Here is a 27,887-nt window from a genome sequence, read left to right as displayed (position 1 = left end):
AGATGGTTCCTTGGACATCCCTCTAGGTTACCTATATGCTCCCTGTTCTTTAGGATATCTTGCAGAAAGGGTGCGGGTATGGGGTTGTTACACTCCCCTCTGGAATTCCTCTGAGGGGATAACTATTTAACTCTGCTTTTCTGATCCTCCACCCTGCCATGGTTCCCTATAGCAGGAGCTGCACCCCAAATCCGTTCCAAGTGGATATACAAATCCAGTGTTGCATTCTGCCCCTTCTCCTTACAAGTGAATTAATAGGCTAACACCAGTGCAGATTTTGTCAGCTGACATTTTTCACCTGATAAATCTGAGACTAATGTTTTTGCTTTCCTGAAATGTATTCTGTGTATATCCCTGATTCATAGTCTGCCCTAGATAACAACACTCCATCAAATCCTCTTTACACCATGTCCACAAAACTTTAGCAGTAGGAAACTTTTCATATACTCTATCTTACATACCAAGACAAGCTGGCACAGTAAATAGCACACACAAAAATATATCTGTGAATAATGGGGCATAATAAAAGACATAGAAAACGGAAAATAAAATTAATACGATTATGAAAGACAAGCTGCTTGAACTGTCCATGATACAATCCTGCAGAAAAAAAGCATTACAAAAATCCACACAATAATGAGGGGCAGTTACACTAACATGGGGTGGGAGTGGGGAATGATTCCAGAGAAAATTGCAAAGCCTGATTTGCCAAGAAAAGGAAATAAGACACAAAAGTGTGGCATTTACAGAAAGGAGTCACTGTCCATATAGGGGGGTCAAGCAATCCTCAATTAAAAGTAGGTAACAGGGCATTCCCACATATTGGGTAATTTACTGTCCTCATTTCTCATGTTCAATGGCAACATCCATCGACACCAGTCTCAATCATGTGACGATGCAGAAGTATTGAAACTGAGATTGAGGCACATTTTTATTATTTACTTAGTGTTGACAACGTGCTTGTGGCTGTACAAAACACAGACATGAAGACAGATCCTGCCCCAAAGCTCTTACAGTCCAAACTACAGATACTCTAGGCAACCCAGAGAAAGGAACCATTTAAAGCTTTGATTTTTATGCCAACTCACTTTACGTGGCCTTACAGGGACAAAAGTAGAGGGGAAAATACCAACAGGCAGGTATCACAGCAGATTTCATCATTTTGCATAATCTTATTTACATTTTCTATTCCCTGTTCAAATAACTCTGGTGTTTAAAAGTCACCTAAATGCTAGCTCAAGCACATGAAAACTGGCTTTCACTCACCCTGGATCTTTACAACAGATCTGGCACTCAATGTCTTTTGGGACAAGTCCATTGTCACATTGTTTTATTTTTCCTTGACAGCAAGTGGACTAACTGTGGTTTATCATTCAATACAAATACCTAGCAGAATGTGCTGCAGTATGAAAGAAAGACGCAAAACCTATTCATGCATCTGAAATATGAAATATCCTGCTTTCCCATGCAGGGGCTCTTCTGATGCCTGCTGGAGGACAGAGAAAGCTCCCATAGTTGTAAACTACATGCTCACCCTCCACACTCCCTTCACAATCAACATCTCTCTCCACCACTGAGGAGGATTAGACAGTCAATTAGACAAGTCACCACTGGTCAATGCTAGCTACTCACCCTAGCCCACAATTTCCATGGTGGTTTTTTTTAATCAGAGGAGCCAAAATACCAGTTCTCAGACAAGTAGGAACCCAATTCTGAAAAGTATTTTCCTGGAAAAGAAGGATGGCTCCTGTGGTTAGGGCTTGGGACTCTAGACACCCTATACATAGAAATTCTGTGGCAGATCAAGGAACTGCGAGACTTTGGGCAAATCACTTAGTCTCTCACTGCCTCAGTTCCCCTTCTCTGAAACGATCCTATTAGCACTCCTCTACCTCACCGGAGTGTTGTGAGGATGAATACATCAAACGCACCAAGATACCATTATTATGAGAGCCAAATAAGTATCTAAGATGCACAGATAGAATCCTAACTGGATACTTAAGGGTCCCTTTTTGTTGTAGCAACAGACATGTAATAAGAAACCTTTGCAAAAATTGTCCTACTTCAATACCCCCATAATCACGTTTTCTGTAGCCTTATGTTTCTGAATTATCCAAACAATAGTAGACACCATTCACTGTCAATATTTCATCATAACAATAAAATACAGACTCTGAAAGGGACAGCTTCATGGTCTAAAGGTCAGGTTGGAAAACTCAATCTTGTTACAACAAAAGATTCAAATCATAGTAGGGTCAACTCAGCTTTTTACCCTTCCAGAGTAGCTAAAGTGAGTGACATGCATTTCTGTGCTTCCCCACCCCAAACGAAACCCTAACAATAAAAAAATAAATTAAAAAGACTCATCTCCTCACCCTGGATATTAAGGATCCCAAAGTACTTTTAGTAACAGCAGGGATATGTCCTGTTGCCCTTATTCCAAAGTCTCCTCTTTTCAACTGATGTGCCGAGTGCCCCAGAGGGACGTGCACTGCAATCATGCTCACACATATGGTAGCTTATAAATGCATAAGAAAATATATGGGGACAACATGTAAAATGTCACTGTCAAGTGCCTGCACCGACTACCCCCAATACATTGTTTTTAATTATCTGGGAATATTGACACATTCTTTGAGAGACAGAGAGAGAGAGAGAGAGAGAGAGAGAGAGAGAGAGGGGGACAGGATGGCTGTACGAGACACACACCTGGTCACACACATGAACACAACCTCTTTTAGCGCCTCACAATGTTCTGAAAGGAAAATTATGCAATGTTGCAAATATCTCTTTGTTTAGAAAGGTAAATTTTCTTTATGTAACAAGAAGTTTGCTTAGCACAGAAGGGGAAAGAGGGGTTGAGCGCTGCTACTGTGCTTTTAGCTCCTGGCATAATCTGAGGCCTTTCACCATCAGCAGCCCATCCATGTAAATAATTTGGAGCTGTGATGGGTTTCGCAGGCTGACCAGGGCCAGTGCTTCCATTTAGGCAACCTAGGCAGTTGCCTAGGGTGCCAGGATTTGGGAGGGCGGCATTTTGCCGACCTCAGCGTCAATTCGGCGGCAGGGGGTCCTTCCGCGCTCTGGGTCGGCGGCAGCAATTCTGCGGCAGGTCCTTCACTCACTCCGGGACCTGCCGCCAACGTGCCTCGAAGACCGGGAGCGCGGAAGGACCCCCCCCCCACTGCAGAATTGCCGCCAACGACCGGGAGTGTGGAAGGACCCCCACATAGGGCACCAAAAACCCTGCTACCACTCCTGAGGCTGACCATGGCAAAATAATAACAACCTTCCCAGCAAAATGTGTAAAGCTCAAAGTGTCACTCTGGGTGAGCAAGGCGAGATTTGTGGATGTTTTAAAGTCTTTTCTCTAATGAATATATAAAAAATGTATGAATGGCAGCAAAGGAAAAGGACCAGAAAATTTTATTTTAAAATGAGAAAAGTGGAATAAAAATCCCAAACTATCTTTTTTTTTTAATGTCTTTTCTAAATTGATCCCTTGTCTGGGTTTCTTTGGTTTCAGTGGAACAGGGAAAGGCAGGGGCAGAAACACATTTCATTTCGTAATGCCATCAAAAGGGCTGTATTTTAGGGCTGGGGTGGAATAGAACACTCTCCTGCAACCTTCATGATTTATTTGTCCTTGATTATCCTTGATAGAACAGATGTCCAAGAGTATCACAGAGGGAGGAAACCCCTTTAACTGTGCTTAGCTTGCCTAACAGTAATGGGAGTAGGGAGGAAGAAGAGAGTATGAACAGAGAAAGCATCACAGGCACAGAGAGAGAGAGAGAGAGAGAGAGAGAGAGAAGGAAGAGGAGGAGAAAATGCGAAAACTAACTGGAGAGAAATAATATATTTCTCAAATGTCTTCCCAAAACAGGCAGTGAATTCTCAATGCCTAATGCTAGTTGAGTGACACTCCAGCAGTGCACACCTTTAACACCTGCTAGTACATTTAGCTGAACAGCCTTCTGCCTACTAATGCTGTAATGTTTGATTTATTTATTCTGTACATTACAATTTCATTAAGCAAACCACCCTCTGCCTTCAATTACAGCCAAGTAGCAAGGGAGAATCCCACCAAGAGACCAGTGATTCTGAAAGGGTCTCTCTCTCTCAATCCAGGCTGATATCATGGGGAGGGATAGCTCAGTGGTTTGAGCATTGGCCTGCTAAGCCCAGGGTTATGAGTTCAATCCTTGAGAGAGCGATTTGGGGATTAGTCCTGCTTTGAGCAGGGGGTTGGACAAGATGATTTTCTGAGGTCCCTTCCAACCCTAATAATCTATGATTCTAGGAGGCCTCTTACTACACACAGAGCCTGCCTCTAGAAAGAAGCGTGAATCTTTCAGTTGCACACAGCAAATACTACCTGGGGAACTGTGCAGTCCTGGCTGCTCTGTTTGCAATTGGTGCTGCAGGATGTAGCATTTACACTGAAACTGTGATGGTAAACTCCTCTGAAGTAGGTTCTTCATTGCATTAAGTTCCACTTAGTTGAGACAAGGGAACCTGATCCCTACAGGGGACAGTGTTGCAGTCATTCTCTCCTTCCTTAGTCCAAGTGCTTGTCTCACTTCATTTTCCCATCACAGTGGGGAGTAGCTGACACAAAACATTTATTTCTCTTACATGCACAGCTCCTGCCACAATAAGCAAGGAGAGGTTTCTTACCAAACTACCGGCATATTTTCCCTCCTATGAATGAAAGTCTTAGAGGAGGAGTATGAAGCAACAAAAGGGAAAACTTTGCAGGAATGTCTCTGGTTTTGTTCTAATGCACAGCACTCTTCTTGAAGAGCATATCACAGTGCTGCATCCATATCCCTAATCATTCTGCATTACAGAGGTACCCTGAATGCAGAGGATCAGAGCTTTGTCAGATGGGAAGGAGGACAAACAAAAGTAATTGCTGCTTGACTCTGTTCCTTCTTTCCCTTTTCTTCATTCAACCTCCTATCCCTCTACAGTATTCAGCAGAACTGCTGTTTGGTCTGGCCTGGACTTCCCTGTAAGAAACCCACATACCTATCAATTTGCGACAGCTCAGCTCCCCCCAGCAAACCTTCCAGGTGTTTATCCTCCCCTGCCAGCTGGAAGCTGAGAGGTTGCAATTTCCGGCTGGGGTAATCATCCCGCATGCTCTTTCAGCATCAGGCTTCCGTTTTTCTTGGTTCAGAACTTGGCTTTGAGAAAGGGTTCTCTGAACTTTTGGACCAAATGCATTCCACCCCATTAGGGAGAAGGCTAATGAGCGATCACACAAGAAGCAGAGTCCTCATTTTTGATCCAACCTAATCTTTGCACAGAGAGCTCTCAGGCTGCCCTGAGTTAATGTGGCCAGTACATCTATCCACAGGTGTCCAGATGGCCCTTCAGCCAAATGGTTCTCAGAGCCCCAGCTGTTCACTGAGAAGGAATGGATTTCTGGCTACACCTTTATACAGCACATCAGTGCCCACTTTAGCAGGCTGTTAACAAATGAAACAGTACAAAGTGACAAATGCTGCACATTCCAGGTTCCCTTTATATACTGTTAGTACTATTGTTTTAGTCAAAGATCCCTTCAGTTCTAACTTTGGTTCTTGTTGCTCCTGTCTCTTGCTCTGTTCAGATTAATTTCCTGTCAGTCTCTGGCCTGATCCACACGATTTAACGCTGTACCCGTCCACACTACAAGGCACTTTAAATTGATTTTAAGGGCTCTTAAAATCGATTTCTGTACTCCTCCCCAACGAGAGGAGTAACCCTAAAATCGATATTATTATATCGATTTAGGGTTAGTGTGGACGGAAATCGAAGTTATTGGTCTCATTCTTTTACTGAGCTACCCAGAGTGCACCGCTCCGGAAATCGATGGTAGCCTAGGACCATGGACGCACACCACCGAATTAATGTGCCCTAGTGTGGACGTGTAAAGTCGATTTTATAAAACCAGTTTTAATAATTTCGATTTTATGCTGTAGTGTAGAGGTGGCCTCTCTAACAAATCCACCATGATTGCTAGCTATATTACACAAATGTGGCATTGGGAATGAACAGACCCTGGACCTTCTGCTCCAAAAACACAGGCTTCTGTACCTTGAAGGACAAGAGAATCTCCATGAATTATTATGTTGCTTTCAGTCAGCGTTTATTTAGGCCAAGCTTGTGAATGCCAGGCACACTTGAGACATAGCTGTTACGAAGTGTCTAATAAATAAATATTTTCAAAACAGAAAACAAGTTAAAAATAAAAGCCAAATTCATGTCTATGGTAACAATTTACGCCACTGAAATCGATGGAGTTTCACCAGCATACCATGTGGCCCAGTAGATCTGTTTTTGCTAAACTGGATTAAATGGGAAGGTGATCCAGCCATATTTGTTGTGGGCCCACGGATGGTGAATTCAAGATGAATCAAAGCAGACCTCAGAAATCTGCACGTTGTATAGTTACTGAAAACATCCTTTGTCATGGTGACTCTAAGCACACAGCAGCCATCCAACTAAAAAAGAGATCATCTTTTATGTTAGGCTGTCAAGATCCCTGTTATCACAGGCACAGTCCCCAGTTTTGATAAACACTGCAATTCAGTTTGAGGCACCAACTCTAGTTCCTGGGCGAGGAAGAATATCACTTCTGCTGGTGTTAAGGAAAGGAAAGGAATAGCTCTGAAATTGCACAGGCTCAGCAGAAATCTTAATTATTTCTCCTCTATTTCTGGGGTTAGGTTGGTGGATTTTTACTGCTGTTGACAGTGAAGAAGTAATAGCACTAGGCATAGCACAGGCAAATGGTGGGCAAGCTTCACACACATTGCTCTGATATTACACCTCAATTTTGACATGCAGTACCCCCTATTATTTCTGTCCTGGGCTTTCACATAGCTCTGCCAATGCACATCACTCTGTAGTACTCTAATAGTCCAGCCCTAGGCCTCTCCTGAGCAGAGACTGCCAATCATATACACTTGTACCGTGGATTCATAGGGCCCAATTCTTATCTTACACTGATGTATATCAGGAGTAACTTCACTGAAGTAAATGGAATTACTCTGGTGAAACTGAGATCAGAATCAGATCCCTTCTGGGGTAAACTACACTTTATAACCCATGCCCACATCTATACATTTTTACTGTGCATGTTCAAGTCTTCATGTTAAGTGGCAGTGATTGCTACAGTTGCATGTTTTTTCCCATTTTAATTGTACCTTCTTCCGTTTGCTTATTACTTTCCCAAACTTCTACATATATTACACTGAAATTTTCTAAGAGTGGTCACTGCTCAAAGATAAATCTGCACAAAAACCAGTTACTCTTTATTTAAAAACAAAAAGAGTGAAAAATTATCCTTTACTCATTCTTAACAAAACAATGCCTCTGCTCCCCAGCACATCCAAATCTTGCTGCTAAGTTTTTTGTTTTGTTTTGAAGAGTTCTACAGCTGAAATGACAGGGGTAGAAAGATAAAATTTGGGAAATAAAAGTCAGTGCTAAGCATGAATGCCTTGGAGTGTTTCTGGTGACAACAGGGTTTAAATTCACCACATTAGGATCCAATGAAAACTCACACTTTGCACATATGAAGCAAAATTAGAATGGGATTTTGTCACAACTTGTCAGGTGAACCAACCTAGGCCAAAGTGAGTGAGTGTGTGTGTGTGTGGTGGGGGGGCTAATTTAGCTGCATAATGAAAAGAGACCTTTTAAACACAGTTATATTAGGTACCAAAATGCTTTTAAGGGTGGGATTTTCAAAAGCACTTAATAGGATGTGTGTTCCTGTTAGTTTCAGATGCCTTAGAAAAATCACACTCTTAAAAACATTTTGGTACCAAACATTTTTTTGTTAGTAATAAAACAGCTTGATGCAACTGAATCTTTGCACTATGACGTCTATAGGACAGATACTATCATTGCTATATTATCTGGTATGGGTATATTTTACTGTGAAAAGATCAGACCATTATTATTAAAAAGTCACCATATACACATAGGTATTACTTGTTGTTTTCAACAGACATGACACCAAAACCTATGATCTGAACACTCTTTGACCTTACAGGGTCTGAAAACCTGATTCACTCTAGTTTTCCGCGTGCACATCAATAAGCCAGATTTTTACTATGCCTATCCAGAAAAAGGATTTTCCCTATGTATGCCATGCCAAGGATTTTCAAAGGATATTCACTGTGGGTGCCCATCTTCTTCAAATACTTTTGCTCTCCAGTTGCAATGCTTGGTGTGTTCCCCTCATCCTGCCATGATCTTTAGATGTATTATATTCATTAAGGCATTGCTTTGTGGGGGACTCTTATCAGATGTGCGAGAGTCATCTTGGCAGCTGTTTAGGTGAGAAAATTACAGAACTAAGCTGAACGGCCCTGACACCCAGCTTGCCAATCAAGTGACACTGAGGTCTGATATGAGGGGGCATGAAAGTTTAGATATTAATTTACAAGGTTTCTATATTTACAACTTGCTATGATAAAATCTTTCAAAAAAATAAAGACAATTTCTTCTCCTCAGAGCTTCCCCTCAGGAATTAGGATAATGGAACAGTCCAAAAACTCTTAAAATCAATGAAGGAGGAGGGGTATTTTTTGCCTGTCAGAGCCCAGTGTTTAACCAGCCAGCACTTTGTTTTCTAAACCCCAAGTGCAGCATAAAAGGACAGTAACAGTCAGATAAGAAGGCTTTTCAGAATGCTTGGATTGGCCCATGATGAGGTAATGATTTATAACAGGCTTGACAATGCTACCGAGGGCTGGCATTACCAGCAAAACTAATTCCCTCATTTGGCCCTTTATAATTGCATTTGTAAGTGCTTATTTCAGTGATGGACAATGCTGGGGAAGTGTAATTTTCTTCTGCTGATAAAAAACCAACTAGGGGAAAAAAGAAGGTCAAAAGAAGGTTAGTGTAGTACAAGGTAAGCTGCTCCATGGGGCCACGGCATGTTGCACGTGAACTTTGGCAGCCCCTAGAAGGATCAAAACCACGTTCTGTACAGAGCTTAATTCTGTGATTTTCCAGCATGTAAAACAAAACTACTAACATATCGCACAGAAAAAGTCATTGGCAATTCATGGCTCATTTCCTTCCTTCTGAGAAAAACCCTCTTCCTGCTCCAGCATCTTCCACACTCCTGAGTGGCAGAAATGCAAGGCCAGGTACTAGCTCTGACCCACCCAGCCCACTGGCTCAGAAACAGCTTATGCTACATGTGTCAGCTACTCCAGGACAGTGCTGGCATGTGTTATTGCCATGCTAAAATACTAGCAAGCTCCTGAAGCAAACAACACTTGGCACTTTCAATTGTAATTTTTTCTAATGGAAACAATGAGCCCAATTCTCTTTTTCCTTAATCAAGTTTTCCAGAGTAACTTCAGTGGCATTACTTCTGATTTACAGCAGTGTAAATGAGAGGAGAATCAAGCTCAGTGGATGTTCTGGTGACGACAGGCCCATGTCATGTGATGTGCACGCTCATACATCACACAAAGGCAACCTGGGAAATAATGCAGATTCCTGCTGTGTGACAGGAGACATGAGAAAAGGAAGAACACACACTTTGAACATATTTAATTTTTATGGTTGTCATAATATTTACCTTACAGAACCTTTTAGTGTTAAGGATGAAGTTCCTTAGTGGTTCCTAACCCACAGGGAAGGACATAGATTTAGACTCGCCAGTGGTTCTGATTAGCAAAGCTACCCCAAGGACTGAATAAGAAACCCACATACTCACACTGGAGGACATGCAAAACACACACAGAACCACTTACTCGGTTTACATATCCCTACATGATTCCTGGGCTTCAGCTCTGCCCCTCTTCCCTTGCCCCCCAACACCCGCCCCCCAAACACACACGGCCCTAACAATCTGACACCAGACACAAGCGGAAAAAAAAGCAGAAGATTCTAGGGGATCCACATCAAGAATCAAATGTTTTTATGGCTGTTCATTTCCTGCACAAAATATTCAAATAGGGTCTGCCCAGTGTCACCTGCAAAGGTCAAACTGAAAACATGGGTCTATTGCTGTAGTTTTATCAGCTGTCACTGCTGCAGTGCATTTCTAGAGACCATTTATGTACAACCAAACTCCAGAAGAGTGCCAGAAAGACAAGATCTAAAGAAGCCACAGGAGTAATTCCCTGAACCACACTGCAGTGAATTAATATGCTCATGAGACCGCATGCAGCTACAGTGTATTACATGTGTGTACCGAGAGTTATATTTGTGGATAGAGACTAGCATATTGTGGGTGCTGCCATAATACAAACAAATTTCACATGTATGTGTGTACAAACACACAGAGGCACATCCCCTTCCCTTCTGCGTAGTTTTATCCTAATACATAAATCTCTCTTATACTCTTCCACAGACCACACACACTGTAATACATATATTCAAAAATACCCCCTCACACATTCACACACCCCAGCCGATGCATAAACATTCCCCTCTCAAACATATCTATTTTGCACACGTGTGTGTTCTCGCAACACCTTACACCTGTCACACATGCACATACTTTCTCCCCTCCATTCCTAGGCACCTATCAGCCATACACACCAGCAGGAAGCTTGTGATGGGAATCAGCATGAGAGCAGCTGCTGCTCTAGACCTGCTACAAGACAAAAGGGGAAGCCAAAGCTGTAGAGCAGTTCTGCTCTTGTGCACAAATCTGCAGAAAAGGGCATGTCGTACAATTTGTTCAGGAAACAATAGCAATGTTTGACATGTCATAAGGATTGATGGAGCAGAAATTTACATGGGAGAATGCATTTTTAAACAGCTCCATGGAGCCCTGGTGCTTTGCCAGTAACGGTTTCAACATTCATCATTCACTGAGCCCCACTGAGTAACTCCTTAAACTACATGAGATTAACTCTACTCACAACAGCTCCAGGGAGGCACAAAGAGATGAGGAAGGAAGGAGTTTAAAGATACAGGAGCATTTTCTACAAACAATGGGAGAAGAAGAATGCCTAGACTGTGAGAGCCCTTTAAAATACACCCTCTGAGCTCTGATAGTGCTTCTTGAATGCTCCCTCCACTGCCATGTTCACCGATCATCAATATGGAGGGGCCCTCCCAATTAAAAGGTTAAACTAACACTTAACCCTTATGTGGTCACAATGTGAAGCACTGGATGTTTTCAGAGTACTGCCCAGACATCAGTTCATCTTTGCTGCATCCCTGTGAGGGAGGGAATATCATCCCCATCTTCATTTTATAGCTCAGGGAAGAGGCTCAAGTAATGTGCCCAAGGCCACAGAGTGGGGATTAAAACTCAGGAGTGCCCTATGTTGAATCCACTAGACTATGTGGCTTTCTATTCGCTGCCCCTGACTGACTCTCCTGTGACCAACTCTCCAAAGATATCTACAGGATCTCTTATGGAACGTGTATATTTTTAAAAAAGAACAGGAGTACTTGTGGCACCTTAGAGACTAACAAAGTTATTTGAGCATAAGCTTTCGTGGGCTCCAGCCCACTTCATCGGATGTAGCCCACAAAAGCTTATAATCAAATAAATTTGTTAGTCTCTAAGGTGCCACAAGTACTCCTGTTCTTTTTACGGATACAGACTAACATGGCTGCTACTCTGAAACCTGTATATTCTGAGGTTCTCCAGTGCTCAGAAACATGCTGGCATGGGGGTGGGGTGTGGAACACTGAACATACCTCAGTATAAGACACAAAAATGCAGACAGACACGCGTATGCACAATCCTCTGCTGCAACCAGTGTTGTGTGCATCACTATGTCTACACTGCAATTAAATACCTGTGGCTGGCTTTTGTCAGCTGACTTGGGCTCACGGGGGTCAGGTTGTGTAAAATTGCAGTGTAGACATTTGGGCTCAGGTTGAAGCCTGGGTTCTGGGACCTACCCACGTAGGAATTACAGTCACAGGGGGCACACTGTGCTTGTGAGTACCACTGTGTTTGAGGCATACTGGGCAGACACTTCCTTACAGCTTTGCTGAAGCTCCTGTGATAATTTCATGGATCTAACAGATAATCTATCTGAACCAATCTGCCACAGGGTGAGAGAATTCAGCCTCATTGCTCATTCGGTCTGGGCTCCCCTTTCTGCTCATAGATTTCAGTAGTAACCTAGAGGGAAACCTTCCCCAGCTCACTGTTCCTGGAATGAGATGGGAACTCTTCCCTCTCCCACCCCAAGTTAAACATGGTTTGCAATGGAAATGGATCTTTGAGGTGATTGGCTAGCAAAAGCACAGTGGAAGAATAAATAATTCCCTTTGACTTGGGCCTGGTCCACACTACAGCGTTAAATCGATTTAAACAGCGCTTTAAAGGCACTTTAAATCGATTTTAAGAGCCCTTAAAATCGATTTCTGTACTCCTCCCCAATGAGAGGAGTAACCCTAAAATCGATATTACTATATCGATTTAGGGTTAGTGTGGACGGAAATCGACGTTATTGGTCTCATTCTTTTACTGAGCTACCCAGAGTGCACCGCTCCGGAAATCGATCGTAGCCTAGGATCGTGGACGCACACCACCGAATTAATGTGCCCTTGTGTGGACGCGTAAAATCGATTTTATAAAACCAGTTTTATAAAACCGGTTTTAATAATTTTGATTTTATGCTGTAGTCTAGACGTGGCCTTGGAGGAACATGCTATGGAGTGGATGTGAACCTGTAGGGTCCTGCTACAAGATGGTTCTCATAATTAGAAATGAAAAAAGCCCTGGAGAGGTGGAAGGAGAAAATTCTATCTAGGGAAATAATGTTCCCATTCCTATTGACTCCCCATTATGGGATTGGGGAGAAGGATTACCACAAGCTGGAAGTATGTGCAGTAGGGTAAGGAGTAGAAGAGTGCAAAGAATGGACTAATGGGAGGAAATGGAAGAGGTGGGAGGAGAGGAAGGAAGAGAAGACAGAGAGGATGGGAAGAGTGAGAGAAGAAAGGGCAGGGGATAGAAATGGAAGGGAGTTGCTGCAGGTTTGCAATTTAATCCTAAAAACCATTTTACCAAATCTGGAACACAGCACATACTGTATAATGAAGCCATAAATAAAATAATCTCTTGGAGAGATCTAGTTCAGCAAATCAAATGAAACGTAACCCCTCCCATGCAGTTCCTTGACCAGGTAATTAAAAAAGGGAATGCATGTTTTCCTGAGAGAGACGGTGACCAACCCACCCTTTCCCTTTGTGGTGCACACATCCTTGAGGGAAAGGGTCCAGTTTCAGATGTTACTGCTATTAATAATTGCTGTCAAAGTGCTCAGTGCTGTACAAAGACAGATATCAAGTCAGTATCCATCCTGGAGAGCTTGCAATCTAGCAGAGAGATATGGAGAAGACAGGATGGACTGGGAGACTCAGAGGAATGAATTACTTTCATTCATAGCAGCTCCATCCAATGGAAAAAATCCTGTCCCACCAACTGAATCTCTCGTGTTTGAAAGTATGAGGAGTTTGCTGTCTCTATCTCTGTCACCCCATGGGGCAGAGTCATTGCGGAGTCTAGCTCAGGGAAATGGGGAAGGCTGAACGACAAAAATCAAACCCTAATACCTCTCCCACACTTCTCCTCCACTGCCTTCTCCCTGAGCATAACTCACACAGGCTTCACCCACCAGATGTAACAGTAGCCACCAGACAATGGATATGGATCACATAACCTAGTAGGGGTATGACCTCTTGTAGCCTGACTCATGCCATGCGACACAAGCCGTTGTTATAAAAGAGCATAGGCCTTTGATATGGTGACTTGGTGTCCTTATACCAGCCTTCTGTTCATTTGTCTTTCAGGAACTGCTGGAAGAAAGATGACAGAAAAATACTGAGACTGGAGGATAAGGTTTGGGCATCTTTTTGGGGGGGTGAGGAGCTCCCAACCTTTCCACTTCTGAAATCATCTTGGAGTCTCCCTTCATGTTGACATTATAGAGTCATACACCTCAGAAAATGGTTTATCCTGTTGCATTCTGAGTGCTACTGGAATACTCAAACCAACCAACCAATAATAAATGATACATCATGATCATCATCACAATAAGGTTGGGGTGATGATCACAGCTGCTAGGCAGATGGGGAGAAGGGGCAAGATTACCTGGGGAAAAGATGTCCCAAGAGGAATGAGGCGCATAAAGCCTTAGGTCTATCACCCAGAAATGTAAAGGGTAAAATTTTAGAAAGGGTGTGAGTGACTCAGGAGCCTATGTCCCATTGACAGTCAAAGAAAATCTACTCTTTTGTCACTGCCTTTGGGAAGGCTTGGTTCAAGCTTTGTCCAGGGAGCAAGAGAGAGAGAGAATCTGCATGGAGGAGGAAAAGTATGCACTGTAATATCTGATGCACCCCTGCTGGATATAGGCAACAAATTAATGACACTTGTGGCCTCTCCTGTGCAGCCTGCATTGCAGGAATGACAAATGGCCCTGGCAGGGATGATCTTTACAGAGGTGTGTGTGTATGTCTTTATTCTCCTCCCTGCCTCTCCTCCTAATCAATAGCAATCCTAAGCAATACATATCAACTAAAAATAACCCCACCACACACCCCTGAAAGTCCACAGCTGCTGAGAGTATGGCCATGGTATCTGCTGGAAAAAAGGGGGGATTCTTTTCATGCCACAACTGGAGGCTACAAGGAGTAGAGCTAGCGAGAGAAAGGAATGAGACAGCAGCCACAACAACCCCAGTCGATGAGAGAATGCCATTTAAGATGTCACTCTGCAGGCCAGGCAGGGTTGCCCAGGCAAAAGGAATGAAGCCTGACACTATGGCTGTTAGATGAAGGAGGTCCCAGGTTTGTTTGTTTGTTATTGTTGGGGGGGTTTTATTCTCTTTTTTATTTAAAAACCAGGAAATAAAAATTGATGGGGAGCAAATTGCTTTGGCCAGAAGCTCTCTGCTTAAAAGAGTTGTAGCAAGAAAGCAATTACCTAATGTCAAAAACCTGTCAAAGCATCAGTGTGACCTGCCAGCTTCCTGGTGATGCTCTGTGGGGTGAGCAGCAGCAAAATGGGACCATGAAATGGGAACGAGGTCTGTGTACAATATGCCAAATTGCCTGCCTGGCTGAAAATACTCTAGTCCACCTCTCACAGAGCCTTAATCTTCAACATGGATTGTCGGATCTTAGCCATGAAAAGAAGGTGACAAAAGGAAAATTTCCCCTTGCCCCTTTTGTAGGCTTTTTTAGGAAGTAAATTGGGCAAAGGTGTTGTCTAATATTAACTCAGATGTACAACACAGTTAGCTGTGCTCTATACCACAGCAACTTTGCTCTGTGCCTCAATACTGATCTGAGGAACCATTTTCAGAGATGAAAGAGAAGTTAACTCTCCTCTAAGACTGCCCACAAAGAGGCAATCAGTACCAGTTCCAACAGGAGTTTCATGGTATGGACATTTTTCCACTAGGAACTAGATTTGAGTTGCACACTGACTAGTGAATGACCCATCATCAGGTAGTAATACCTTGCGTTACTGATCAAAGCCAAATTCATGACAGTGACTTAGAAATGAAAGGTTTTAGAAATGAAAAACTCTGAATTCCCATATGAGCCTGCCAAGCCATCCAATCTCACACCACTGGGGAACTTCAAAGCAATATTCAAAAGGTGAAACATTTTACGGGGCAACTTCTGGTCACAACTGATCAGACTCAAACCAACATCTTAGAGTAAAAATGGCTACAGATGTCACCGTTTGTTCCCCAGCCATCCATTTCCCTGATCTTGGCCACAGGTGAACCAGGATCTACTGATGATTAGTTCTTCTATGTCCTGCTACCAGTGTCCAGCATCACTCAAACTTCATCATTGTTTCTACAATGTTAGCGAACAAATGGCTCTCTCTTCCATAAAATATCTGTCGGAAGTTGGTGTCCTAGCAAAGAGCTCTAGTGATATTTACTGAATATTGTACTCCCTGAAAAGCAGCGTACATACTGGTTGTAACACAACTGGATATTTGGAAAGATAGAGACTGAATAGTTAACCGTAGGAATAATCATTTGGATACAAAAACAGATCAATGCCTGGTAGGAATTCCACTTAAACTATTATAAATTCTGCAAATGAAAACTACATCTTCCCCAGTATCACTTTCAGGAACCTCTCTCTTTCTGTGTCATCTAAAGAGTGGAACCTGGGCAGGAGATTATAATCAGGCGCTACCAGAGATGACCTGCTGATCAGAATTAGCCAGCTGGAGCCGTGTAAATGTGATTGGTTGGGGGAAAGAGAGGTGGAGAGGAAAGAAGCAGGGAATCGAGGAGATGGAGGGCTGCTAAGAGCAGGACACTGTGAAAACTTAAAGTGGTTCTTCTGAGAGTGCCGAGTCTGAAAGGATGGGGGTAGAAGGGAGGGGGTTAAAACTAAACTAACAACCCAAGAGAGCTCTTGCTGAGATTGGCAGGGGGGAAAAAGGCCAATCAACCCCCCTGGGAATTACAAAGGCTCTTCCACCTCCTCTCCCAGCTGTTATAAAACACAATCAAGGGAAGCTGTTTTTTCTAACAGCAGACCCCTCAACATCAACCAGCCACTAGAGCAGTTAGTACTGTTATCCATGCAGCAGCCGCCTCGATTTAGCACTGAGTAATTTACTGCAGTCAGGCTGTTAGTGGCTGGAGATTATGGTCTAAAATTTTATTCAGTAGCTATATTGAAGGCAGCCCTTTAGTAAAGAAGTAGACTTTTACTCAGGGGTTCTACATACACTCATTCTCTTCCCCCACTTTTATTTTATTCCCCAAGGTAACACCAATACAATTTAGACATTCGCCTCACCAGGTTTTACTGGAGCTCTGTGATTGGGCCAGGTACAAGTTCTCTGCTAATGATCCGTATTGATTTCATATTCTCTTGTTGTCCACCTAAATGGCAAGCAGCACATCTGATAGATTAAATAACCACACAAGTGCCTGGCTGACATCTCAATCACTCTGTTGTTAGGTCTCTAATGAATTTTACAGGCCAGGAAAATGAAAGAAATTAAGGTCAAAGTCCGATGCAGGAAATATAAATCACCAACAATCTTTGAAATATTCACAAGCACTCATATGTATAATTCTTTGCTTGCCTCTCTCCTCTTTGCCACCATTAGCAACTCCATCTTATCCAGAGAACAGAGCTGATAAAGCACTAAGAATCAGGAGTTCTGTCTTGGCCTGAGGAGTGGGAGGGGCAGCCCATTTTGGAGCAGGAGTGAAATTACAACAAGATCCCACCCAGAGGAGCAGAGACCTAGAACCAGTCCTACTCTGAAGCAGGGTGTGAACAGACCAGATCCTGGTGGGGAGGAATGGAACAGCATGGCCCAATCTTTGTGCACAAGGAATGAAGGTAATTCAGACCAGTATCATCTACAGCTAATAACCCCTCTTTATGTTAAGCAGCATGTAGGTATAATTTTTGTCTACATTAACAAACATTTGCCGCCTGCCGTCAGAGAAGCAGAAAAAGTTATATTATAGCCAGGGCTGTTTCAAGCAAAGCTGAGGGTTCCTACAAAGCAATTCAGTTTCCCTGCACAGACATATGGGAAGAAGCCCAATGGGCAGCCACCCGCCAAGGCAACTGCATAGGGAGTGGAGACAGGGTCAATAGAAAGTATGTTCAGAACTGGAGTGTGCGTTTCTGGAGTAAGTTAGAGACACAGTGGATGGAAGTTTAATGATAAACAGGAAGGGGTGAGGAGGAACTTGTGATTTCACCCAGCTACAGCTAAGGCATTAGGGTGACATCCCCCAATTCTCCCAGAGCCTGAAATTACTACCCACCCAGAGATCTCAGTTGTATATGAGCAGCCTGAACTGCACACCAAGCAGCACTGGAGTATGCACAGTAAGGATCAACTTGACCATAGACATTTCAACCTCTGGGGTGGGGGCAGCAGAAGCTGCAGATTTGACAGCACTGTCTGAACTGGCCCTGACTGTGGGTCAGGTGTACGGAGCAGGCAAGGTCGGGCACAGCCCATTGCACTAGCCGACATGGAGAAACTGCAGAAGCAGCAGAGGAGGCAGTATCAAAATATCTGAAAGAAAGAGAAGGGGAGAGAAGGGTCCCACCTGCCAACACGTTTCAGCGTCATTCATGTCTAGGGTCAGTTTCAGATTTGTTCCCATGATTGGGCACCTCCTCAAAAGGCAGTCTGAGCCTAGTTATTGGACATACCAGCCTGGAACTGATTGATTCAAGGACCTATCTCAGAAGTATAAAGTAGTTTAAAGTAGGTGTAACTTCCACATCGAGGAGCTGGAAGAAGGTGCAAGTTAAAGTAGTCCCTCCCCTGCCCACACACTTTAATGTATCCTTCTTCCGAGCTCCTCAGTGTACACTAATTTAGATTCCCTTACACAACCACAGACTGTGTGTAAGCAGGTCTCAGAAAGTAGGTGATTAAGCATGTGGGGGTTGGGAGTAGTGTCTAAGATCTTGTCTACACTACAGAGTTTTGTCAACAAAAGTTATGTCGACACTCAAAAAGCGCTAATATAAAAAATTGGTGTTGCATGTTCACACTGTCAGCAGAGCATGTCCACATTTGGGGCACTAGCATCGATAGTGTGAGCAGTGCACTGTGAGTACCCATGCCACAGTCCAACTCGACACATTCTGCTGCTAGGTCTTGTGGGAAGGCAGAGCAAATCGTGGCACATCTTGGAACTGGGCTCAATGTCCCATGCTGCATTGCTTTCTGTCCCAGTATTCCACAGGCTTGCTGCATTGTTCAACAGCCCTTCTTTGCTGTGCACACCAGCATCTTTGTGAGAAAGGATGGATCCTGCTCTGCTCTCCTATGTTCTGATAACTGTCATGAAGACATCATGGATGACAGTGCAGTTAATCACAAAGTTCCTAACTGAAGAAGACTCCCAGTTGCCTGACATGCTATGTGATATGGATAGGGGCAACTTTAGATTGCTTTTGGCATTCACAGAACAGCTGCATAGGATAGACAGTTGCTTTTGGGCTTGGGAAACAAGCACTGGTGGGATCATATCGTCATGCAGGTGTGGGATGATGAGCAGTGGCTGCAGAACTTTTGTATGTGGAAAACCACCTCTCTGGAACCGTGTGCGGTGCAAGGACACCAGAACAAGGGCTTCTCTATCAGTAGAGAACCGTGTAGCAATCACTTTGTGGAAGCTGGCAACTCTAGACTGTTACTGGTTGGTAGCAAATCAAGTGCGTATGGCAATAAATCGCATCCTGCTATGAAGGACTGTGACTCTGGGAAATGTGCGTGAAATAGTGGACAGCTTTGCAAATGGATTTCCCTAACAGTGGAGAGGTGATAGATAGCACACATATTCCAATATTGGCACCAGACCACTTTGCGATGGAGTATGTCAATAGGAAGGGGTGCTTCTCCATGATGTTGCAGGCGCTTGTGGAAAACCGTGGGCATTTCAATGACATCAACGCAGGGTGGTCTGGAAAGGTGCATGACACCTGCATCTTCAGGAATGCTGGCCTGTATAGAAAGCTACAAGTGGGGACTTTCTTTCCAAACCAGAAGATTACAGTGAGGGATGTTGAAATGCCCGCAGTGATACCTGGAGTCATGGCATACCCCATATAGCTGTGGCTCATGAAACCTGGACAGCAGTAAGAAGCAGTTCAACAACAGGCTGAGTAGGTGCCGGATGACAGTTGAATGTGCCTTTAGCAGATTAAAGGCATGCTGGCGATGCCTTTATGGCAGGTGAGACCTCAGTGAGGATAATATTTCCATGGTCATAGCCGTGTGCTGTACGTTGTGTAATCTTTGTGAAGCTAAGGGTGAAAGGTTTGCTCTGGGGTGGAGTGATGAGGCAGACTACTTGGCTGATGATTTTGAGCAGCCAGATACCAGGGCTATCAGAGGGGCCCAGAGCAAGGCAATTTGAATCAGGGAGGCTTTGAGGCAACACTTTGAAAATGAGAACCAGTAATGTATATCTCTGTGATTGGTGTTGCAATGTTACATTACATGTAGTTTTACTAGGAAGCAATGGTGACATTTGGGGCCTTACATTCCAGTAAGCAAATGATTAAACTGCCTGTGTATGTATTGGTAGTGCCTGCTATCTCAATTTGTAGGAAACAAATAAAGATGAGTTACCATTCAAAACCTTTGCTTTTATTGCACAAGAAACAAAATACACAAAGATGCTTTGTGGGAAAGGCGGTATCAGGGAAGGGCAGACTTTCACAGCTGTGTGAGGGTCCAGCTATCATTCTGAAAGTTGTCCAAGGGGGTGGTGTGAAGGGGAAACTGAGAAATCCCAGAGAGTGGAAAGAAATGTGTGGGTGGAGTTTTTTGGGGGTGGGAATGGAAAAGAGCTCTGAATATGCTGCAGGGGAGGGCAGGCACAGATATGCTCAATCTGCAGCATCATTAAGGACTTCAGCATCTGCGTTTGCTCCTCTATGACTTTAATCATCTGCTCAGTAGTGTCCTTAGCAAACTCCTGATTTTCTTTTCTGTCCTGCCTTTTGGCTTCCCTCCACTCCTTCCATTCTCTTTTCTCTGCATTGGAGTGCAGTACACCTCCCAGAACATGTATTCTTTGCTCTGACTTGGGCGCTTTCTTATCTGGCAGGGACGCTTGGCCGGGGTGTGTGGGGTGTTCTTGAAGGCCACACCTGCCGAAGCAGAAGGAACCATGCACTGATGCAGGATTGTTAAATTTACGCATAGCATTGAAACATTACAATAAAATACACCTTTTGTAACATAATCACTGTCCCACTGACCCTTGGCAAGCACACATCTCTGCGAACACCCAAAGCATGGCTAGTATTGGGTTGGGGGTATGTTTGCGCTCTACATGAGGAAAAGAGCACTCTGTAAGGGTTGAGGTGCAGCCAACTAAGGAAAAAATTCTAAAATTCTCCCACACTCTTTCACAAGCAGGGGTCATTGTAGCAGGTATCTCACTGCTGAGGATAAGCAGGGAAGTGAGGGTACATCTACTATACACTTGTGAAGTCTGCCCTGGTCGTTATGCTGATCACCTGTGTGCCACTTTGGTCCCACACAAGTGATTGACATGGAAAGTTTCCTACAATGGGCAAAAGAATAAAGCAGCTCTGCCACGGTACCTTTGGCAGAGGATTACTGAGTACCTCCAGGAAACTTTCCTAGAGATCTCTCTGGAGGATTCCTGTGAGATCTCACCATGTATGTACCAATTAGCTACACAGGGAAATGCCCAGCTCACAGAAACACAGCCACCCTTGTACATTTCTATACCTTGAACCCACCTCTGCACTACACAAACCACAGCAACTTACCAGGTGTCTCCTCTCCTGCTTCTTACTCGCCGGAACTGCTGAGACTGGCTAGACACCTCTGGAGTGGTGAACAGTTCCTAGCTGCCTGCCTCACCGGGCGATCCCTCCGGGAGCTCCACGTTGTCATTTAACTCCATCCACTTCTTCATCAATAAAACTTTGTCCTCTGGGTGATGTCCTCTTCCTGCTGCCTCCAGACCCACCAAAGTATCCATGGGGCTCTTGGCAGTGGAGGTGGCAGTATAAGGCATCCAGCTCCTTATACAACTGGCAGGTCTTAGCTTCAACACCAGACTGATGGTTTGTCTCCCTCAACTTATGGTACACCTGCCTTGGTTCCTTTATCTTCGCTCTGCACTGCAGCGTGTCCTGATCATAGCCCTTATCGCACAAGCCTTGAGAAATCTGCCCTTAAGTATCAAAATTCCTACAGCTCAAGTGCAGCTGGGACTGTACAGCCTCCTCTCTCCATATACGGAGCAGATCCAACAGCTCTGCAGTGGTCCAAGCTGGAGGGCATTGCTGCAATAACCTGCTGTGGTCACCTGGGAAGATGCGATGAGACCTCTCCATGCCAAGCAAACAGGAAATGGAATTTCAAAAATTTCTGGGGCTTCTAAGGGGGAAGGGCAGATGGTTGTTTACCTGGCTGCAGGGCAGTGGAGTTCAAACTGCTGAATACAGCGGTCACGATGGGCATTGTGGGATACCTCCTGGAGGCCAATTAAAGTGATGAAATCACATGTGGTGTCTATACCGACACTTTGTTGACAAAAATTTTGCACAAAAAGCCTTATGTCTTTTGTCAGGGTGGTTTTATTTTGTTGCCAAAACAGGGCATTTTTGCCACCAGAAGTCGCATTGCAATGTGTATGCATCTACTGTTTTGTTGACAAAAGCTGCCTTTTGTCAACAAAACTTTGTAGAGTAGACAAGGCCTAAGTTACAGCACCTTTGGCATCACTTCTTGTATCCCTGTATGTGATATATTCCTGGAGATCAGTTTCACAGGCAACTTTTTCACTTGAAGCCAATTAAGTCAGTCTTTCCCTACAAGAGACTAACATCAGGTGCTGTGGAGGAATTCCAGGCTACGTCTTCACTACCCGCCGTATCGGCAGGTAGCAATCGATTTCTCAGGGATCGATATATCGCGTCTCATCTAGATGCGATATATCGATCCCCAAACGAGCTCCTGTCGACTCCGGAACTCCATCAACGCGGATGGCAGTAGCGGAGTCAACAGGGGGAGCTGCAGACGTCGATCCCGCGCTGTGAGGATGGTAGGTAACTCGATCTAAGATACTTCGACTTCAGCTACGTTATTCACGTAGCTGAAGTTGCGTATCTTAGATCGATCCCCTCCCCTAGTGTAGACCAGCCCTCAGATGGGATTTTTGGTCAGGAAAAGGTCTAAATCCCAGGGAAAGAGAGATAGGGTCCCCAAGTACTTTTAATCTTTGGAGGGAAAAGCCTTCTTTCCCAAGTCCAAGTGTTTATCTGAAGGAACTCGTTTAAAACAAAGATATGATTTGCTTTTCCACCTATGGACAAGAGCAGCAGCATCCAGAAACAGAGACACAAAAACTGTGTCTGGGGCTTGGTGGGCCATGGATTAATGACTGAATCTGTTCCCCTCTATGATATTAATGTACTAACTGAACCTGTAGAGATTTGGATTCAAGTTATGACTAGATCTCCAATGTAAATGAGTTTGGTGGGATCAGACCTCTCAGTAGTGGGCACCTGTCCACATCACAAATACACAGCACACTTGGCAGACTGCCTATGGGAGGTCTCATAGCAAAGAGTTCTTGCAGGTCAGAACTAAGATACACTGGCAGAGTGAAGGGAAATCCTGTAAAACACATGCCCTGCATTGTGCCTGCCTCTAAGGAGAGCTGCCTGCCCTTTAAACCAATATAAACACTGCATACGTAATGGCTGTACTGGTATTGTTGTGGTCGTGTGTTGGGGGGGCGATAATCATACAGTAGGCCTAGTGCAGGGCAATGGGACAGATAAATCTGGATGAAGAAAATCTATTGATAGATTATTACTACCATATAGCACTGTTACTTGTATTTGTGAAGCCTGGGTTTTGGTAATTTTTAGCCTACCAACAGCCCAAAACAGAGCAACGCCTCTCCTTCAACAAGAACTCCTTTCAACTCTCGGCTGTTCCCAAACTACCAGCACAGCAAAAAATAATAATGGGGAGCAAACTCCAATGAGTGATTCCTGTTCACTTGTTTGTTTTTTAAAGGATATAATTTGGACAGGTGCAAATGTGTGTTTGTTGGTTTGTTTCATTCCTTTTCCCTTCTCATTTTTTTTCTGCCTATGCACTGTTAAAATGTGTATTTATCCTGACGGCTCCATCAGGACACATGGCGGCTGTGAAGGCTGCAATAAGTGTCTCTCTCTTTAGCGCTTGGGCTGTCATGATTCCTATTCCATCCCATTTCGGTTTTACGGATTGATATTTAGATTAAAGAGATAAACACAACCAAAGAGCACTGGGCCCTGACAGACAGACGAGAACTTCAGATCCGTCAATCATCTTGCTACCTAGTAATTCCTCTTTTTCCCTCTCTCTCTGTCTCCCCCTTCACTTTATTTACCAAGATGAATTGATAAGAATATTTTAAAAGAACAAGGGGCTTGACCAAATAACAATAAAAAAAAATGCATTTAACTTTCCAGACAATTTGGAATCGCTTCTTTGATTACTTAACTATTTACTGTTTCACATGTTTGTGTTTCTCTCTCCTATCGCAGATAAAGAATTCAATTTTCTTTTAAACGGTGGGGAAATTGGAAGAGATTTTGTTCTGTTTAAGCACAGCTGGAGCCTCAGGACTCAGGGGGATTGAGAACAATGAGAGCAATTAAGATGCCAGTGGAGAAGAGAGCAGGGCAGAAAGGATAGAAGAGGTGGTGGGAGGGGGAAGAACAGGACTCAGAGGACATCTGAACAGAACAGCCCCTCCCAACCCATTCCCACACCTCAATTTTTCCTGTTTGCAGCAGAGGACTTAGGCTGCCCTATCCAAGAGGTTTCCACGGGTTCACTCTGACAGGAGAAAAACATGTAAAACCAGTTTACATACCTGAGCTTTTGATGCTACCTGAAAGCTAGTCTATTATATCCATTCCACCCTATCTCCAGTCTGCAAGCACAAATCCTCATCCTTCTCCTCTCTACCCTGTTACAGGTAATCCAGCTACCTTTCATAACACATCAGGATTTTTTTTATCATCCCACATTGGGCTTTAAATTATATGCTATGGTCCTTAACCACACACACCTTCACCCCAGTCCTAGCTACCCCAGGCCTTGCACCTAAAGCACACCCCATCACCCCTGATGGTTAGTCTCCCATGCCCTTACCAATCATGTTCTTCACATCCACACTCCCCAACAATTTCCACTGAATATGAGTAAATTCCTTGTCTACCTATAATACAAAAAGGAACAAGACAAATTCTGTCTTCCAACTCTTAGGCATGATGTTTGGGTCACTATACAGCTGAAGGTGCACTGCCTTATACCTGATCTTTCATCACTCTACATGCCATCATGGTGTCAGGGAATGTTGTGCTACTAGATATAATTACCTATGTGGATAGGAGATGTTGTACCACACTTCAGTCCTAAACAATAAGAAAGCCTCCTAGGTGGTAGGGGAGTCAGAGAATAGGTTCTCTCCCATCCAATTTCCATTCTTCCATACAAATGCCAAAAGAGCACTCATTTCCCTAAAGCAGAGACTTATGATTACAAGCCTTTCTGCACTGAACTTCATTTTTCACCCACCCATTTACGGAGTGAAGTTATTTTTCCATCATACTGCTGATTCTCTCTACTTTCTGTAACTTCTAGAGTCGAATATTCATCTGCAAACTCAAGGAAAGGCAAGCTAACTATCCTCCCAGAGAGTGACCCAGTCACTTCAGTATTCCTAGTGCTCAGGCACTCAGAGATTAAGAGTCTTGAAGCTGTGATGCACCCAAGAGGCAGAAAGAACCTAGTTTCAGGCAAAAAAAAATTTGGTGAACACAAAAAAGGAGTGGAAGTTCCATAGCCTGGAAATAGAGTATGCCAAGCAACTTCCCAAAACGTACTCAATGCAGTGATCTTATCAACAGCACTGGATATGGAGGAACCTAGCTCCCTGATAGCAATGAGCAAGAGAGCCAAGTTTCATTTCAAGCTCAGTGCTGAGTCAACAGCAGCAGAGTATCACACAAGTGGAAGTAGCAAGGAACAGCATCCGGCCCCCTGGTGACAAGATGCTGCAGAGGCACAAGCTGCAGTGAAAAAGGCTGAGGCTGTTCCTTGCTGGAGAGTCAAGCAGGTCCAAGAAAACAAAGACCATATCTCCGGGGTTGTCTCCCAAAGATAAATAAGAACTTCCCTGTCAACGTTTTTCTATTCTAGCCCTTTTGAGTTGGCAGGTCTTGCCCTAGTTTGCTGAACAGGTCCTTTCTCCCCAGCTAAGAATAATAATACATCAAACAAGCAGACCAAATGAGTGACATCCCCTTCTTCTGGGAGAGACCTCTTAGGTCTCTGCAAGTCTCTCCCTATTCTGAGGGGAGGGAGCTTCTTAAATAACCTACCCTTTCCCAGCTTGCTTTGCCAAACTCTTAATCACAGTCCCAGCAGCCCCAGGAACTACAGCTCCCAGAAGGCCCTCAGGAGTGAAGAGAACTCCGGCCCACCACTCTGTGCATGAGAACTGTTGTCTCAGGCCCTGAAGAGAAACAGCCGTGTGGGATTTCTTCCCAAATTCCAACAGCCCTCCTGAAAACACTTCTCCCTCAGTGGTCACATTCTCCATTTCACAGTAATCTTCCACAAAACCATGGAATGGGGTAGTGCTGGCCCCAGAGGCTTCTCTTAAGATCTCAAAGGACCAATACACCACATTATTGTCCTGTGAGACAGGAGCAAACCTTGCTGAGGGGAAAAAACCTAGGGGGAAACAGCACAGTGGAAAAGATCCAATGAAACCCTAGCGACACTCCAGACCACAGGTTCAGCTCAGAAGCAGACAGACTACACCTAGCCCATCTGCTAGGACTTTTACCTGCAGAATGGTATTGTTACGTGTAGTACTTAGCATCCTGTACTATTTCTACCTGCTATAACTCACAACTTCTTGAGATACAATCGCCAGCTCACACCAACCAGAGATTTTCCTTACATGTGTTTTTGGGAGTGATGTTGAACAAAGACAGTAATGGAGATGCATGTGATATCAGAAAGGGAGGTGTGATTTCCCCTTCCCAAATGAAAGGGAGATTTGAACCATCTTAAGAGTGCTAAACCTGATTACAGAAGGCCTCTGGTTTGGAGTGCAGAGTGGCACTGGCAGCAGCCCTGGAAGTGTATGTTTCTGTGTTTGCTTGAGAACAGATGAAACCTTGGATCAGAATCTGGGACGACAGGAGATGGAGTAGCAGCAAAAACATAACAAGAAAAGTCCATTGTATCAAGCCCACTTGCAGGAATAGCTGACATCCAGCAGACATGTTCCCATTTGCTAAACTGTGCCTTATTTACTTTTCAGTCACCAAGCTGAGATTGCTGGACAGAACAAATCCCTGGGGAAGGTATTTACAGGGGTTTAAGACTGCGCTAGCCCCCTGCAGACCTCAGCACCAAGTCACAAAAGCCCCTTATGCAGCTGTCAGGAAGCAAGAACCGATAGCAGACTGACAGCTGATTGAGAAAGTGATTTGCATTTTAAATATGAGTTTATTGATGTCTGGTGCTCTCTTTCCCAGTGTGGGATGACTACATTATTACTTTTTTGTTGACTGGCTTTTACAGCTGGCTGGAAAGAAAAGAAAAAAATTGGACTGGGATCGATTTCCTTGTCCCTGGTGGGAGGCCAAAGGGAGATTGAAGAGGCAGAAGAAAAGTGATGGCCGAAATGGTAAAAGGGAGAGACTTTGTCAACCGAATTAAAGATGCCATAATGAGGGGAGCAAAGAAAGCTTAATTAGTACATTTACTGCGTTAGGATCATTCTAACAAGGCGTCTCCCAACTATATGCAGATATTGGGAGAGGGTTATGTGGCGGGGGGGGGGACTGAGGGGAAAGAAATTAGAGAATATGGGCAGCTGAGCAGGTGTGTATTTCAAGTATGGGGAAACATACACGTATGAGACAGCGAATATGAGTGTGAACATGGAGAAAGGTGTATATGTAAACATGAGTCCAGGTAGCGTCTGAGTGTGGGTACATTCAGACACTGGTATGAGGGAGGGTGTTGCAGATTACATGCCTGCATGCTGGAAGGATGTGGAGCACATTAAAGGGGGGGTCTAAGCAAGGAGTAAAACAAGAAGAGTGAGGTACCCCAAAGCTCTGTACTAGGACCAGACCTGTTTAATGCAGTTATTAATTTAAGCAGTGAGGTAGTAAAAGTTACAGGTAGCACAAAATTATTTAGGTTTCTCCAGATCGGAAGGTGAGGAACTTTCAGAGGAAGCCAGTGTGAATAGGTAGCATAAGGGTAGAGGAAGTTCAATGTTGGCAAATTCAAGGCGATGTGAACTTAAGAGAATACTTTGAACTATTCATACACTTCA

The 27,887-nt window shown here is 44.0% G+C and overlaps 1 protein-coding gene across 1 annotated transcript in view; it reads right to left on the bottom strand.

Annotated features, from left to right (window-relative positions):
- The window catches only part of CDH23 (cadherin related 23), a 536,798-nt gene that overhangs the window by 205,544 nt on the left and 303,367 nt on the right, over window positions 1-27,887 (bottom strand). The window lies entirely within an intron of this gene.

This window comes from Gopherus evgoodei, chromosome 7 (genome assembly GCF_007399415.2).
Source record: "Gopherus evgoodei ecotype Sinaloan lineage chromosome 7, rGopEvg1_v1.p, whole genome shotgun sequence".
Lineage (NCBI taxonomy): Eukaryota > Metazoa > Chordata > Testudines > Testudinidae > Gopherus > Gopherus evgoodei.
The sequence above is the reverse complement of the archived record's forward strand: the minus strand, read 5'-3'. Positions and strand labels throughout refer to the sequence as shown.